At 46.2% G+C, this 17,835-nt stretch overlaps 1 long non-coding RNA gene across 1 annotated transcript; it reads right to left on the bottom strand.

Annotated features, from left to right (window-relative positions):
• Positions 1 to 13,069: 13,069 nt before the first annotated feature.
• Positions 13,070 to 17,692, bottom strand: LOC137755309 (uncharacterized). Its single transcript, XR_011071990.1, has 2 exons — positions 17,458 to 17,692; positions 13,070 to 16,825 (listed from the first exon to the last, which is right to left on the bottom strand). It is a non-coding gene; the product is annotated as an uncharacterized lncRNA (long non-coding RNA).
• Between the last annotated feature and the right edge of the window lie 143 nt (positions 17,693 to 17,835).

The following is a 17,835-nucleotide window of genomic DNA, read 5'->3' as shown; positions in this document are numbered from 1 at the left end:
CAGATCGAGGGCTGGTGCTCAGTGTTCCTGACTGTGAGGTCAATGGCTTTCCACTGTACCTCTCATAGATGCGGAATGATCAAATCCAGCGGTGGCTAAATCAGGAGCCTCTCATGACGTGAACCCACATAAGTCTCTTCAATGGGCTCATTCAGTCTGACAAAGATTCAGAGGGTTTCCTCGTAGGGACAGTAGGACAGAGCAGGGGTTCTGGAATGGTCCTCTGAGCCTCCTGGATTTCTCTGGGGCCGGCAGTATTTGCACTGGCCTAGACATTTTCCACCAAACCTCCCCGCAAATATTTGAAGGCCCTGATACAATGCCACACAAATAACCGTATCTAAAGCTCTCCCGTGTAAACAGCCTGGAGTCCTTAGTCAGCAGTGACCAGAGGAAAAAAGCAAAACCAAAACTTAGCTCCTTGAAATAGTTTTTAAAAGGTAAACCTCAAAGACCACCTAAAAGGTGACACATTTTTGTCGTGGGTAAAGTCACAAATGTTACTTACACTATTCATTGAAAACTGGGAGAGGGGTGTATGTGTGTGTATGTTTTCCGTGATACAGAAGAAATTCCCTGTGGTAGCAAATGCTGTTTTAAAAAGCAACTTTCAAACTTCAAAAAAACATCTGCCTCTCATTCTATCCCAGGCATTGCATGTACCACATGTTAATAACCCCTATCTGATAGGGGTAGGGAAAGACTTTAGAATTAGATTAAATGGAAAAAACATGTTCTGTTCTGGACTTATGAGATGGTTCCTGTAATAAGTTTCCCATCTTTGGCAGAGGGAAGAAAAGTACTGTTCCCTCACACATTAGCAAGTCTGGCAATAGCAGTAAAGAAGCTTTGGACAGGGAGATGGGGAGAAAGTCACATGAAATCTCAGTAATAGTAGTTAAAGTTTAGACCAAAGAAGCCACGGTGGTAAACACAGGTTAGAAGTCCCAGGACCATTGCCTAGCCTGACTACCTACCAGGTACCATCCATCACTCCCTGACCTTCAAAGAGTCTTCCTACAATCATCCTTACTTCTGCTCTACCTTCAAACCTTGTAAATTGAGAATCCTAGTTCATCTACTTTGTTTATCTCAGGTGATCATGGATTCGTCAGATCAACTACTCAGTTGTCACCAGAAGCAGGGGACAAAATAACCATAATGTATTATTATTGACAATAAGAGCAACTAACATTTACTGAAGGCTCAATCTGTGACAACACTGTGCATTCTCTAATCTTCACCAAAACTATGAATTTACGCTATGTTATCTCCATTTTTACCCATGTAGAACCTAGGTCCTAACTAGTACATTATTCTAATTTAAATACATGAAGACTCTTTATAAATAATTGATAGCATTTCCAGATTATACAAGTCTTAAGAGATCGTATGATCTTAATTAGTAACTTGCATGTCTCTTCCCATCACTGATACCTGATTGGGAGTAATTCATAAGCCATAACTAGGATCATACTATAAAAATGTTTGAAACCTTTTCTTCATTTAATATATTGAAATCTCTTTAAATAAATAAAGATTTCAAAGTGTCAACAGTGGCTGCAATTAAGGGAAATTGCACTTTCTCATTTTGGTTTAATTTTTTACAATGATTATATATTACCGAGAACAAAAAACAAGAAAGTTATTTTCATTTTTAAAAAATAAAAAAAGATTTTGGTACTGCACAGGCCTGTGTGGCAGGACATTGACACAAATCCATTGTCACAAAAAGTCAGAAATAATCATTTGCATCTGCTTAGCGCTTTATGTTTTGAAAAGCGCTTTTGCATACTATATCCCTTTAATCCTCACAGTAATCCTATATGCTATGAAATATGATGCCCACTTTCTGGACAAGGAAACTGAGGCTTGCAAAGTTTATAGTATGTATGACTCAAGGTTATATGTTCCTATAGGGTAGAACTTGAACTTGGGCATCTTGACTCCAAGTGTTTCACGTAATCCACTACCCCAGTATCTTCCTAAAATTACCAATCCACGTGCTCCGGGTCCTAAATATTTTCTGGATTCTGCTCTGTCACCTCTTCTTAAAGTTTACATTTTGAGTTTTCACTCCAGGGATCTACTATTTTGAAAAGGATATCTGTATTGTAACAGCTGCTCTCCATTGCTAGAAAGACAAAGATAACTTGTTCCTAGCTAGACCCTCTGCAGGAAGATGAAACACGTGTTGCAAGTATGCGCATAGCACCTCTTAGAAGGTCCTCCCTCCCCTCCCTGGCTGCAGACTTCCCTGAACCCTGATTGCTCGCAGAGCCCAGGTCAAGAAAGAAACTTCCAGAGAACAGCAACCACACTCAGCCCTCACTGTATGTTTCCTACGTGCCAAGCTTCTGCCACTCTCCTTTTTATTAAGTCCCAACAATAATAGTGTACCCATTTTCAGATGCGGAAACTGAGATCTAGAGAGGTTAAGTCACTAGCCCCTGGTGTCAGTCGATAAGGGATGGAATAGAAATTCAGACCCAGCAATCTGTCCCACTGCCTGTGGGCTTGAAGGTTCCTCTGGGCAGCCCTTGAGAAGTAAGCAACGGAAAAGAAGGAACCAGGGATCCTGTTTTGGTTTTTTAAAGTACAACACACACACACACACACACACACACACACACACACACACACCTGTGTGGGCATACAGGAAGGAAACAGATAAACTGAATAGCAAATGCTTAGAGAAAGAGGCAGTTGGGGATTGGGAAGCAGGTAGTAAATAGGTGAGAAAGGAGACTCTCTTTTTACTTTATCCAGTTTTGATCATTTTAATTTTTTGTAATGTTTGTTAGGTTTTTAAAAATTGTGGTAAAACAAACATAAAATTTACCATCTTAATCATTCTTAAATGTACACTTCAGTGGTATTAAGTGCATTCACAGTGTTGTGCAACCATCACTACCATCTTTCTCTAGAACTTTTCTCATCTGGCAAAACCGAAACTCTGCACCCATTAAACAATAACTCCCCATTCCCCACTCCCCCTGCCCCTCAACCATCACTCTACTTTCTCTGTACATAAATTTGATTATTCTCAGTATCTCATGTAAGTGGAATCGTACAGTATTTGTCCTTTTGTGACTGACTTCTTTCACTTAGCATAATGTCCTCAGGGTTCATTCATGTTGTAGCATTTGCTGGAGTTTCCTTCCTTTCTTAAAGCTGAAAAATATTCCACTGTATGTAGAGATCACATTTTGCTTATCCATCTGTGGACACTTGAGTTGCTGTGGACACTTGGGTGGCTGTGGACACTTGGGTTGTGGACACTTGGGTTGCTTCCACACCTGAGCTATTGTGAATAGCGCTGCTGTGAACATTTGTGTGCAAATATCCCTGCTTTCAGTTCTTTGGGGTATATACCAAACAGTGGAATTGCTGGATCATATGGTGATGTTTATTAGTTCTGTAACTTAGAAAACAAAAGCTTTTTTAAGTGAATACTCACATAGATTAGAAAAATGTTTAATAATGAGACATGGGAGACAATGGTGAAAATGACGTGCTTCAGGATCAGTGGGGTTGTCGTGGGCGCCAGGAACACCTGTCGGGCTGTGCCATTCCTGAGGGCACGCTCAGTTTGGCAGCCTAATCCTCCATTCCCAGCCCGTGCCCAACACCATACCTGTCTTCTTGTAGGTGGTCAGTATAGATGCTCTAAATCCCATTGCCCTCGAGGGATGACTTCACCAGAGCATCTGGGCAAGTGGCAGATCTCAAAGGAAACAAAAGTACTGCTTGGAAAAAGTGCCCCCGTGGGCTTCCCTGGTTGGCGAAGTGGTTGAGAATCTGCCTGCTAATGCAGGGGACACGGGTTCGAGCCCTGGTCTGGGAAGATCCCACATGCCGCGGAGCAACCAGGCCCGTGAGCCACAACTACTGAGCCTGCGCGTCTGGAGCCTGTGCTCCGCAACAAGAGAGGCCACGATAGTGAGAGGTCCGCGCACCGCGATGAAGAGTGGCCCCCGCTTGCCACAACTAGAGAAAGCCCTCGCACAGAAACGAAGACCCAACACAGCCAAAAATAAATAAATAAAATAAATTTAAAAAATATATATATAAACAAAAAAAAGTGCCCCCGTGACAGTGGAGGACAGGACTTTGCCACCCGCTTCCTCACTGTGTGACCTTGGGTGCTTAACTTCTTGAGCCTCTGTCTCCTCGGTTTACCTGAAGATGTTATCCACCTTGAATCATCACAGGACTATCATGAAAATTCACCATTCATTTATTCATCCATTCAACAAATATCACATGCCTCCTGGCCCAGGGCTAGATCAAATTTGAAATAGGGACATTTCATTCAACAAACAATGCTTGAGTTTTCCTCTTGAATAATTTTGTATAGTATTTTTGTATTCTTTTGTTTTATATTCTCTAATTAGTTCTATATTGAAGCGCCCTAGTCTCATTCCTTTTTTTTTTTTTCTAAATTTTTATTGTGGTAAAGCATACATAACTTAAAATTTACAAGCTTAATCATTTTTTTAGTTGTTATAAAATATATGCTAGATTCCCTGTGTTGTACAATATTCTTATTATTAATTTATACCTAATAGTTTGTACCTCTTAATCCCCTACCCCTTTAGTGCCCCTCCCCACTTCCCTCTCTCCACTGGTAAACACTAGTTAGTTCTCTGTATCAGTGAATCTGCTTCTTTTCTGTTACATTCACTAGTTTGTTGTTGTATGTTTTAGATCTGTTCCTTTGTTTTTAAAGCAAGTCTCTGAAAAGAAAAAAAAAGTGCTCAGGGTTCTCTAAGAGCTGCGAACATGGCTTTCTTCCGATGGCTCTATAACCCAGAAGATTGTCTCCCATGACTTACGGGAGAGAACGCATGGGTCAGGAACTTCTGGGAAACTGTGGGTGCCTCTGCTCTCTGACGAGCCTGCCGGCTTTTCTAATCCGTAATGGTCGCCTCCAGCTGCAAGGAGAGGTTAATGAGGTGTGCGGGACAGGGATGGGAAACGGTCAGCCTCTCCATCACTCCTGACACCACTGCTAAGTGAGGGCCACGGAGGGGAACTAGCCATAGGGTGAGAGAGATGGACCAGAAAACAATATCCACTTCATTAGCTGGTGATTCTGAATGTGTGGAAAGAGGCCAAGGTCCAGCCTACAGACTGTGACGGAACACTCTTACAACGCTGTGAGGTCTGGGCAAAGGCCGGCAGGGAGAATGCACACTGCCTCGGTCCAGGGGAATCTTGGGGACATTTCCCCTTTGCTTACTCTTTGCCTCTCTCTCTCTCTCTCTCTTTCTCTCTCTCATCCTTTCTCCCTTCCTATCTTTCATCTCTTTTTCCTTCCTTCTTTCCTTCCCTTTTGTCTTTCTTCCTTTCCTTTTAAAATTTTATTAATCTTATCTTTTTTTCTCATTATTCCCCTTTTCTGCCTTTTTTCCTTTCTCTCATCCTACACCTCCAATCAATTTCCCCTTTTTTCCAAATCTTAATTCCGGAGAGGCAGGTATCTGCTGACCTGTAGCCAGGTTCTTGCTTATCAGAAAATAAAATAAGATGGACTACTTTCATACATTAGAGCAGGGGTCCCAAAGGGGAGTGTGCAAGGTGATATATTGTGGGTACAGGATGAAAATACTGGATCTGACGTTTACATTTATGTTAACTCCATGGCCTTTTAATTTTCGTCTTTGGTTTATAATGAGCATGAAATATCAGTACAGTAGCACATGTGGTAAGTTAATTACTTAATGCAAATAATGGTATTGAGGGGCTCAAACTTTTTTCCTTTTTAACTGAGAGGAGTAATCAGGGAAAACATTTACAGATTACAGTTTTAAAGAAAAGACCCTTAAAATTTAATAATACCTGGTTCAGCTCATCCCTATGTACAGTCAGTGCCTTGACTACACTCAGAGGGGGGCTTCCAGGCACACACAGGGACTGAGCTGTGAGGAGGGCTGAGTCTTGACATCCCGAGAAGTAGCTGTCACCAGCCCACGTGGAGTTTGAGTCTCAGCCCTATGTCACTGATTTGAAAAGTCTTCCCTGGGAAGACCCCTCACTTACAAGTGTCCTCCCACTCCCTTTCACCTTCCCCGCCCTATGATTTTTCTCCATGGCACACTGTCACCCGACATACGATGTACTCCCTCGTTCATTGGTTTGGTCATCTGTCCCCAGCCCTCGCTGCAGTGAAAGCTCTGTGAAGGCAGGGCCTTCGTCTGTTTCATTTGCTGCTGTATCTCCAGTATCGAGAATCGTGCCTGACACAGATAGGTACTCAATGAGCCAAGAAACCAAGGGCTGAAAGTGACTGAGTTAGACCAAACATGGCTTAGGGGGATTCCTTGGAAATGGGGTCACTGGATCTTCTATTTTTTCTTTTTTTTGAAAAATGGCATTTTATTTGTTTTTAATATTTATTTATTTATTTGGCTGCTTTGGGTCTTAGTTGCCACACACAGGATCTTCGTTGCCGCGTGAGGGATGTTTAGTTGTGGCACGTGGGATCTAGTTCCCGGACCAGGGATCAAACCCGGGCCCCCTGCATTGGGAGCACAGAGTCTTATCCACTGGACCACCAGGGAAGTCCCTGGATCTTCTCTTTTTTATCCTTTGTCTTCCAAAGGCTAATTTCACAGCCACTGTGATGCTTAATTATGCTGAGTTAAAACACCCGCTGACTGCCTGGCCTGACTGAACTTCTTGAGGGTAGGAATTGTATCTTTAACATCTTTAAGTCCCAAGCATGTCACATATGGTAAATGCTTAATAGATGTTTGCTGAATGAATGAATAAGTGAGTGTATTCTGGGCCTTGGACATGCAGAAAGGTGGAGGGAGCACCGAGCACACGGAGTTAGTAAGCAAGCACTTAACAGAGTGCCTGTGGCCTGCTGTGTACTGTTCTAAGCACCACTGAGCAAAACAGAAAATGTGGAAAGTTTATTTCCTGTGCTGTAGAGATTTACAATCCACTTAGGGGAGAGAAAACATACCATCACGTAATGATTTAGAATAGCTATAAGTGGATTCGTGCTTCCAACAGACACAAAATAATAGGTTAAAATGTGATCAGGTAGGTTCGTAGGCCCTGCCAGCCGGTCCCACCCGTGAGTATTGAGGACCTACTCTGTGCCAATGCTGCATTTGGTCCCGGAGACACAAAGATTAGTGAACATGCAACCCTGCTTTTGAAGGGCTTCTGGTCTAGACAGATGGTGAGGTCAATTCAACAACACAGGCAAAGAGCTGGGGCAGAGATGAGCACAGAGGATGCTGGGAGCAGAAAGGAAGAACAAATAGCCTGGGTTTCTCAAGCTCGGCCCTATTGACACTTTGGACCAGATCTTCCTCTGTTCTCTGGGGAATGTCCTGTGCACTGTAGGACGTTTAGCAGCATCCGTGGCCTCTACCCACTGGATGTCGTAAGAACCCCCAGCCATGACGATATACAGTGTCTCCAGACGTCAGGAGCAACTACATAAGTTGTGAGGCCCAGTGTAAAATGAAAACGTGAGGCTCCCTTATTCAAAACACAGGAAAAAAAGTGTCATTAAAGATCTAAAATACAAAGATTTTTCATTTCTTTGGTGGTCTATCCTCCCTCTCTTGTTTTCTCTCCCTCTCTCTCTCTTTCTCTCCCTGTTTTTTAATTTTCCATTTAATTAAAAACTAAATAGAATTTAATGTTTAATTAATTTCTCTCCCCACCCTGTGATTCAGTACACACATGGGCACCCAGCCCACCAGCTGCCAGTTTCCCCCTTGACCAGCCACTGGACCAGTGCATCGTGCCGCAGCTGAGGGCGTGGAAGTCAGGTCAGGCATCTCCCATTCCCAGGGGTGCTGGTCCAACCCGTGGCAAACAGACCCTTCCAGCTTGGATCAGGGATGGCCACCGTCATGTCCCTGAGATGCCATGGGACTCCAGCACCCATGGGACTCCAGCACCCCTGAGATGCCATGGGACTCCAGCACCCTATCCCAAGCTCCCCGTGCCCACACCAGGCCCCTTAAGGGTGCAGAGGGCAGCAGCGGTGGCTGGATGGGAGTTAGGGAGAAACAGGCCTGGCGGGGCCAGAAGCTGGAGCCTCAAACCCACCCCAGAAAGTCAAGGAGGCAGCGGGAGGCGGGGCCTCTTGAGCTGAGGCGCCAAGCGCCCCGCACACGCTCCATTTTCCCATCAGGCTGCCCTGATGAACAAAAGTTCAAAAATAAAATTATTAAGCATTCAAGATGGCAACTACAGAGCATTAAACTTCAAACGCACCCATGAAGCCAGTCCTGCCGGTCATTGGTAAGTCTCCCCAAGGGGCCAAACCACCCTCAGCTGAGAACCTCTGAGCTCAACCTGGGGTTGGGTGGGGCCTTCTTAAGGGGAGTTGAACCCTCAGCTGATCCCAGAAGGTTACAGGGGAAAATAATTATTAGAAGGGACAGAACTAATCAGGAAAGAGTCCTGTAGCTCATGAATTTTAAACCAAGTTTTCAGGGAAGTTTGTAGAATCTGGTTTGGCTGGAAGGCGCCCTTCCAGGTGGAGGAAACGGCAGGTGAGAAGGTGCAGAAGTGGAGATTAACAAGGTGCTGGCAGGGTAAGGGGGTTGGGTATGGGGGTGTCTCGATCTTCCTCTGATTATTTCTGAACTTTCCCTTTGCTCCACTGTGGCTTCTGGTAAGATGCTGGACTTCTTGGCCTCCTCCTGTGTGCTGTGCGGTGCCTCGCGCCTCCCGAGGCCCCCGGTGGATGGACGCTGGGGTGGATGCACCATCAGCATCTTTGAAGAGGCTCCTTCTGTAGCAACCCTCCTCGGTGCCCTGGTTTCTATCCCCTCTGCTCCTGCTCCACTGCAGACCGTCACTCACCTGTCTGGAGAAGGGCAAAGGCTCCCTGAAGGGAATCCATCAGGGAACACACAGGGCCGCGTTCTCCCTAGGTGGGTCACTTTGGACGATAATAATCATCACAGCTAAGAATTATTGAGAGCTATTGACAGCTACTCCTTTTCTAAGCACTTTACACGTATTGACTCATTTACTCTTTACAACTTTCCTGTTGGGTAGATGTCACCTATATCCCCATTTTAAAGATGGAAACACTGAGGCATGGGGAGGTTTAGGAATTTGCCCGTGGGCGCACAGTTTGAATTGTGAACTCAAAATCTGAATCCTGGCACTCTGGCTCCAGAGCCTCATATTTAATCACTTCACTCAATTGTCTTATCTGTAAAATGGAGGCAATGAGAGTAACCTCAGATAACTGTGAAGATTATACGGTACAATAGTGGAAATCATTTAGCACAGTGAGGTAGGCACTTAATAAATAGCAGTGCTACTGTTGTTGTTATAAGCATTCTAAACAAGAAATTATCAATAAATAACGGCACACACACACACACACACACACACACACACTCCTTTGGAAACTTTCCAAGACTCCTCATTGCCTAAGGAGAGAAGTTCAGAACCCCAGGCCTGGCATCCAATGTTTACTCGTGATCAGCCCTGCCCTAACTTCCCAGCATCGTCATTAGCAAGATCCCTCCATGGTCCAGACAACTCAGCTTGCCCTCTGCCCCCATCACCTCCTCACCTACTTTCATGCCTGCAAGCCTCTGCTCGACGCTTTTTTCTGCCTGAAATGTTCTCTGAGTTCTTGTTGTCAAAGTCCTACTTATCCTTCAAGGCATCTGAGCCCCCATAGAACTTGGCTGGTTCCCCTACTATTATTAGCATGTGCTTCTAATTATTTGTTGTGCCAGGCGATTTACATATATTATCTTTCCTGCCAAATTCTATACTGTTTTCCTTTTTACCGCTGAAGAAACTGACGTTCAGAGTGGCAACTTGCCCAGGGTCACATCTAGGAAGCAGCAGAGACAGGTTGCAAACCCAGATCATCCTGACTCCAAGTCCCACACTGAGTCCCCTGTCATTTCTGCCTCTCGGCAGGTACAGAAAATGTTTGAAGCCAGACAGCACTAAATCTCAATGTAAATCTTGAGCTTTCTGAGCATAAATTGAGAAAACTAAAAGTAGAATAATAGTACTGTCTCATGGGGCTGTTATGAATAAATGAGATGCTTTATGTGAAGCCATCAGCACCGTGCTTATTGTAAAGGCTGCTCCATCCTGTCTAGCAATAGAAGTGAGTGTATATGTGTCTATCTCTCCCCCTATAAAACCAACTCCTTCAGAGCAGGAATTAAATCACATTCATCCCAGCAGTGCTAGACACCTACCGCAGTGCCTAGCACCCAGTAGGTGCTCAGTAAATGTTTGCTGCTTTGTCTCAGCAGCACTGCATGCTCTTCACCCCCAGGGCTGGGAGCAGTGTCTGTGTCTAGTCACCAGAGCATTAAAGAAGACCTTGGTCCTCCCTTACCTGAGGCCCAGTGGCCACTCTCATGCCTAAGTGCATGTCACAGACTGCACTCCTGACCAGACAGCACTAAGCAGAGCAGGGGTGGGTCCACCATGGGAGGAGAGGAGATGCAGGTGGGGAGGCACAGGGTGACACCAAGTGGGTAGCGGTTCCTAACTCGTGGAGTGGACCCAATTTCTTGCCTGGCTTCCTTCCAGCTCTCCATTGCTTGAGCATGACCTTGGGACTAGAATTGGGGTATCTTATTTTGTCTAATTCTTAGATATTGTATTGTATCTATTCCTGGGCTGTGCCTTGTACTAATCTTGTCATTGTACAAACACAATATTGTGGAGAGGACAGTGGAGTCCAGCTTCAGAAGACTTGGGTCGGGCTTCCCTGGTGGCGCAGTGGTTGAGAATCTGCCTGCCAATGCAGGGGACACGGGTTTGAGCCCTGGTCTGGGAAGATCCCACATGCCGCGGAGCAACTAGGCCCGTGAGCCACAACTACTGAGCCTGCGCGTCTGGAGCCTGTGCTCCGCAACAAGAGAGGCCGCGATAGTGAGAGGCCCGCGCATCGCGATGAAGAGTGGCCCCTGCTTGCCGCAACTGGAGAAAGCCCTCGCACAGAAACGAAGACCCAACACAGCCATAAATAAATAAATAAATAAATTTAAAATAAATGTGATAAAAAAAAAAAAAAAAGAAGACTTGGGTCAATAGAGGGTGGTTCTGGGACTTCCCTGGTGGCGCAGTGGTTAAGAATCCGCCTGCCAATGCAGGGGACATGGGTTCGAGCCTTGGTCCGGGAAGATCCCACATGCCGCGGAGCAACTAAGCCCGTGCGCCACAACTACTGAGCCTGCGCTCTAGAGCCCACGAGCCACAGCTGCTGAAGCCCGCGCACCTAGAGCCCATGCTCTGCAACAGGAGAAGCCACCGCAGTTAGAAGCCTGCACACCACAACGAAGAGTAGCCCCCACTCACCGCAACTGGAGAAAGCCTGTGCACAGCAACGAAGACCCAACGCAGCCAAAAATAAAATTAAATAAATAAGTTTATTTTTTAAAAAAATAGAGGGTGGTTCTGGAATCTTCAGTGGGTCTTTTTTCCTTTCTGAATCTCAGTTTCCTCGTCTGTGAACTGTGAATACTAATGCCTGCCTTGCCTTCTTTGCAAGAGTATTTTGAGGATCAAATGAGGAGGAAGCTCTTTGCACATCATAAAACGCTGTGCAAATGTTATAGCTTTTTACGTGGTTGGTATGTCCTCAGACAGGAAAGAAGACTTTGATCCCTCTCTCTCTCTCTCTCTCTCACACACAAACACACACACACAGAGACACACACACACACAGACACACACTCACACAATCACGAGATTTCTCTTCACTGAGACTGTTCAGGGTGCTTCTATATGCTCCCCCCTCTGTTTGGGTTTGAAAGATGCAAAAGAACCAGAAGGAAGGCACTTAATATGGAATTAGGGGGTCCTCAGTTCAAGGCCAAGGTCCACTCCTTAACTGTTTGTGGGTCCTTGGGCCAATCCTTACGCTTTTAAAGCCTCTATCTCGTCATCATTAAAGCGGGGCTGACGCTGCCCAGCTCACAGGTTTGTGGGAGGAATACAGGGGAGAGTATAGCAAAGACACCTCGCTAACACTTCTTTGAATGTTAATCCTAAAGCAGAGTCCGGGAAATCTTAGTAAAGAGTATCGCTTTTCTTTCTTTTCTGAACACTAGCCTGGCCCATATCGTTGATTCAATAAACACTTATGGAGCCCCTGGTGTGTGCTGGGCCCCTGCCAATCTCACTTTTCATGGGTGTAGTAGTAGAAGGGCTAGATTATTGCTCCAGAGTGAAGGCTGTCTATGCCAGGTGTAGTATTTATTAGTTTAATATCATACTAGGTCTCTCATTTTTAATTTAATCTTTTACAAGCTCCTGGGAACACCCTATTTCTAAAAATGAACCGGCAGAAGGAGGTAGGTTGTTGAATCAAAATGAGAGAAATCTCCTCTACCCTTAGGAGTTTTCCTGGCGAAGATCATCTGATAGCGGCTTGTTTGGGAAATAAAAGCGCAGGGCTGGAAGGGATCTCTAGAAAGGAAGTTGAGGGCTGGGGTGGTAGTACTTGAGATCTTCCTGCATCCATTTGTCACAAGCTTGTAGCTGTCCCTGAAGGACTTCACAGGTAGTAGACACCCGGTGGTGTTTGTCAGTGAACTTACACCAGAAGTCGTGCCTTTAGGAGGAGGGAAGGAAGGGAGGCGGGAGGGAGCCCGTGAGCTGTGTGCTATGATTGAGAAAGCACTTGATTTGAAACCAAGTCCAGCTTGTGCCAGCCCCCCTACAAGGTGTTTTGCTGTGTTATCTAATTGAATCCTTCCAATAACCCTAGGAGATAGAAATTCCGTTATTATCACCGTTGACACATGGTGATAATATAAAGACTCAAATTGAGTAACTTGCCCAAAGCCACACCCACAAACAACGGCTCTATTTGACTCCAAAACCAGGATCTCCCCAGTGCCCTGTGCTAATATTGATATCTCTTGGGAAAGTCATTTCTCCTCCCTGAATCTGCTTCTTCATCCCAACGATGAAGAAGTGAAGTGAGATGCCTCTCAGGTCTCTTTCAGATATATGGATCTCTACCTACACAGGTGCTTTATCCAGGGGTTGACAAACGGTGGCCCACAGGCCAAATCCAGCCACCCAGCTGTTTTTAAAAATGGTTTTATTGGCACATAGCCATACAAATCATTTACGTATTGTCTGTGAGAGCAGAGTTGAGTAGTTGTGACAGAGTATAAGCCCACAAAGCCTAAAATACTATCTAGCCCTTTGTAGAAGAAGTTTGCCCACCCCTGGAATATGCTAGTCTGTAAGTTTCAGCGGTGATAAACTACACATGGCGAATGGGGAAGAATGTACAGGGCCACACATCAACTGTAAACAGAGGGGGCACTAAGGAGATGGCTGCCAATGTTTACATTTTACACTTTGGAATTGTTTATTTACTTTTTACTAAGGTATCATTTACAGCAACATGCACAAATCCTAAATGTGTAGCCTGATGACGTATCCACCATTCTGATCAAGATACAGCACTTTTTCAGCACCCCAGAAAGCTCCCTCATTACCCATCCCTGTGAATACATCCCCCAATAACCTCAATTTTAACCTCTATCACCATGGATTAGTTTTTCCTGCTTTTTAACTTCATATAAATGGAATCACACAATATATACCCTTTTGCGTCTGGGAAAGGTATTTAAACTACTGACAACTTGGAAAATTGAGAAGTATAAATAAGGACACAAAAATCACCCTTAATAGCATCATGCAGGGATGATCACTTTTTCATTTATTCAACAAGGGCTTCACTGAGCATCTCTTATGGATCAGACACCTCTCCGGGCATTGAAGAGTAAGGCATGAAATGGTCCCTGCCCTCTTGGAGCTTACTGTCCGTGGTGTCTTTCCTCACAGGCAAGTCACCAGTCCCGTGTCCAGCACTACCCAGAGTTCTGGCCTGAGCTCATGGATCAGGCCCAAAGGCCTGGAAATGGACACCCTGCTAATTCCGGAATTTCAAATCATAGAAAAGTTAGGGAACTTAAATGGTCATCCAGACCAAATTGGCCATTTTTCAGAAGCAGAATCAGAAAAGGTGCTCAGCCAAGCCTTTGGAGGTCAAGAGTTATCCCAAAAAGAGTGTTGTATCTAGAGCTGGAAACTCAGGCTCTAATACCACAGTCTAGAATGTTCTCTAGGCTGCAGCACCGCTCTCCAACAATAAGGCCCCCAACCTCCTTCAGACTAGGGTAGGGCAGTATTCACGTTTTACTCTAGAGGTTATTTCATTTTGAGGCCTTCTAGAGACTCTCCCAAGTCAATGTGAAAGCCTTGGAGAGTAGAGCAGCAGGGAACGGAGAGGACCAGGCTCTCCCTGCTGTAAGCAACTCAGGGTAAGCCTGGAAAGTAGGGGGAAGACTGTGTGCACAAGAGCAGGAAAGAAATATCCTTTATGCCGTGAAGTTACAGGAGAGACTGAGTCCATGGCAATCACACTTGCCATTCTGTGAAACTTCCAAGGTGGTGCCCGGAAAACCTTCACACAGTAATGAGCCATCAGGATTTTAAATTATCTTGGACCAGGGACTACATTTCCCATAGAAAATCTTGGGATTTGAGCAGCGAATTCATTGTTTGAGTAGAAGAACCTAATGCAGTCTCTTCGAATTCAGTAACTCTTAAAAAAACAAGCTGGGAATAAAAGAGACCAAAGAGATCGGCCGCCTCACTTCTTGGCGTGTTTTCATGATGTGCTGCCTCTTTCTAAACATATCATATCCAGACACCTGCAGCTACTAACTCATTTAATCTTCACAAAAACACAGTGGAGTATTATCGTTATTTTCCACCTAAGGAAACTGAGGCTCAGAAAGATTATATAATGTGCCCAAGTTGCACAGCTGGCTAAGCAGATTGGAGAACCCAAATTTAGGTCTGTTTGACTCCAACATCTGCTCTCTATTCTCTGCCGTGGAATCACAGCAGAATTCCCCCTTTTAACTTCCCATCTCCCAAAGCAGTAAAACTGGAGCCCTTCCTCTTTCATCCTAAAGTCCTGCTCAAAAGTCCTGAGCCCCAATCTCAAGCCTTCCATTAACTTATTACAGTAGCTCCAAGCCACCTCCTTAAAGTGTCCTATGTCTTCTTTTCCCATTTCTTTAAAATGGGGCTACTGTATCAGCCCGTCACTACTTTATCTTGTGTGAAGCATAAACAAGGGTTTTTCAGCTGTACTCTGGCTTCCTCTGTTTGGGGGTAGCTTAACCAAAGGGTTTTCTGCGATAACTCATTTGGTTAGCATTTGTGACCCACATCCTTGAAAAGAAAAGTGGGATACTTACACTTTTCTTTTTAAATTTCCATATGAAGGGGTAGATATTGGATCTGCTCACAGATCCATAGTTGCAGTTACTTGGTTGGTGAGCTCCCATATTGCATCAGGTGGTATATACAAGGTAGATCTGGACAGGAGAGTTACAGGAAGTTGCTGGATATTAATAGCCAGATTACCTGGACACGCATAGGAAGTTTCCCTGTACTCTGTGCAACTTCCTGTACATTCCCATAGTTGGCTTGGGGTAGGGGGAAGAATGGGTTTTCTGACACCTGAATTTTGAGAGGTAAGGAAGCTTGAGAGTCAGACGGGGAACACAGCAGTTGGAACCACAAATCAAAGCTTTGTTGGTAAAAGGGAAGTGATGGCTGGTTTTTTAATGGGTTTTCCAGCTAAACACAGAAACTGATCTTCATTACACTTGACTGCTTCTATCCTGAGAGTAAGTGAGAGACAGAGAAAAAGCGATTGTTCTCCAGGGACATTTACTCTGAACACTTCATTATCCCCGTTGAGGGGAGCTGGGTAGGCAGAAAATGTTCTCCCATTGGGCTGAATTGTGAGGGCCAAGGATCTGCCGTATGTCACAACAAACTAGAAGACAATAAGGTGAAATGAAGAGCCCTCGTTTCTATGAACTTATTACCCCTCTCTCCGGGAAAGACACTGAGACGGTGTAAAGGTCCCCCAGAGCTCTGTGCATACAACCACCCCTTTCTCATGGGTCGCCCAGGCGTGTGGAGCAGACCCTGTATTTAAAAGAGGCAGCCTAGCTCCTTAGCAGCCTGACTTGGATCAGCCACATCTGGAGTTTCAGCCCTCATACACCTGGGAGATTTGATCCTGAAACAAGCAGACAGGACTGCAGACCCTCCCCACCCCACCCGTGCTGAAATTCCCCCCTTCCTCCTAATTGTCTTTTAAAGGTGGGAAGGGAGGAGAATTTGCTTAGAAGCTCCTTTGCAAATTGCCTGCTCATTCTGAATCTCCCGGTCCCTCCAACCCCAGCACTGGATCTGCCTGATTCTGAGAATCCTAAACCTCCAGAGGGGCTAGATTTTACTACTAGGAACTGGCTTCCTACCTTCCCGGAAGGAAAAGTGTGAACACTATTGTTAGACCACAGGGTTTCACAGGTGGTCTCATTCATTGTGTACAATGCCCCATCCCCTGCACTTTAGGTTTCGATATTTCACAGATGATGAACCTGAGGCTTAGAGAGGGGAAGGGGGTGTTCTCTGCCCCAGGAACTGTGGCACTGTGAGCGATGGATCCTAAAAAGCCCCTGTTCTTCTGCAGGTCCGGTCCAGCCTGTAGGTCTGGGTGCGACTCCTGCATCCTTCCTTCCCCTGGGCGCCTCAGGGAGAGGCCTCAGGTGAAACTCCGATAGCGCTGAAAGGTTCCCGGCTTCCTTCCTGGGCCAGGCCGGCGTGGAAAAATACTTCTTTCCCCCAGCGGCTTACTCCGCGCCTTCCCAACTTGGCGTGGGAGACGCCTGCCAGGGCCACCTTGACCTCGCCTCTGCAGAGCGCCGCCCCTGGCCCCGGGAACCGCTGTGTCCTGGAGCTGCGAATAAACCAGAAATCAGTGGGCCCAGAGAACATGCAGCTCCAACTGTCCATCCAGCCGCAGGCCAAGCTTTGCTTTCACTGCCAGAAAGGAAGGCCCAGCAATCCTAGTTTTGCCCCGAAAGCGGAGGCGCTTTGATAGTCCTGGTTTAAACCGGGGAACCCAGTGGCCCAGGCGTCCAGCTTTCCACGGCTCGGCCAGTCTGGGTGCTGGTGCAGCCCCGCTTATGGGGGAGCTCAACTTCGGCTACTCCCTCTGGTCATAAATTAGTCGGTGCCTCCTCCCAAGTGTTCTCCGGGCCTCCTTCCCGCTTGCCTACGCTCTCGGGCCGGCAGTTGTGCAAATCCAAACCGCTAGACCCAGCTGGTGAGGGCCTGGGGTCCGCAGAGCGGTAGCTCAGGTAGAAGTAAATGGGACCCCCGCCCCCGCAACCCACACTCACCCCACCTAATACGACCCATTTCCCCCAGGTCTCCGCGTCCATTCCCCTGCGGTCAGTTTATCCTCCGCCCGCCTGGCTCTCCCGGCCCATCGCCTGCGTCGGTTGGGACGCGTCGGAGGGTCTCTGCTCTTCGCATCCCCCTCCATCTCCTTCTTCCAAGAGCACCCCAGCTTCCTCCAGCTCTCACCTGAACCCCCGAAGCGCAGTTTCTTCTTCTCTCCGGACTAAAGCCGGACCCGCAGCCGGTGGAAAAGTCCCGGAGCCTTCCACACTAGGCTGCAAGCTACTTGTTTAACAAGTCCAAAGGTCAGCTAAAGTTTGGCTGATAAACAGAACCAGGACAAGAATCTCTTCAGCCCCCTGGCGTGAGTACAGTGGACCCTGGCAGCCCCGCTCCCGGCCCGGGTCTCCTGCTCTCCCCGTCTGCCCCTCACGCTCTCCCTCTCTCGGTTTTCCCCCCTCCCCACGACCATTTGCATCTGGCCGAAAGCCGGGCCCTCCCCACTAATTTGCATATCTTATATGGCCTAATGGTGGCGATCATGGCAAGTTAGAAGTTTTCTGA

Source organism: Eschrichtius robustus, chromosome 20 (assembly GCF_028021215.1).
Source record: "Eschrichtius robustus isolate mEscRob2 chromosome 20, mEscRob2.pri, whole genome shotgun sequence".
NCBI classification, from domain to species: domain Eukaryota; kingdom Metazoa; phylum Chordata; class Mammalia; order Artiodactyla; family Eschrichtiidae; genus Eschrichtius; species Eschrichtius robustus.
Note: the sequence above shows the minus strand (reverse complement) of the source record. Positions and strands in the feature narration are given on the sequence as shown.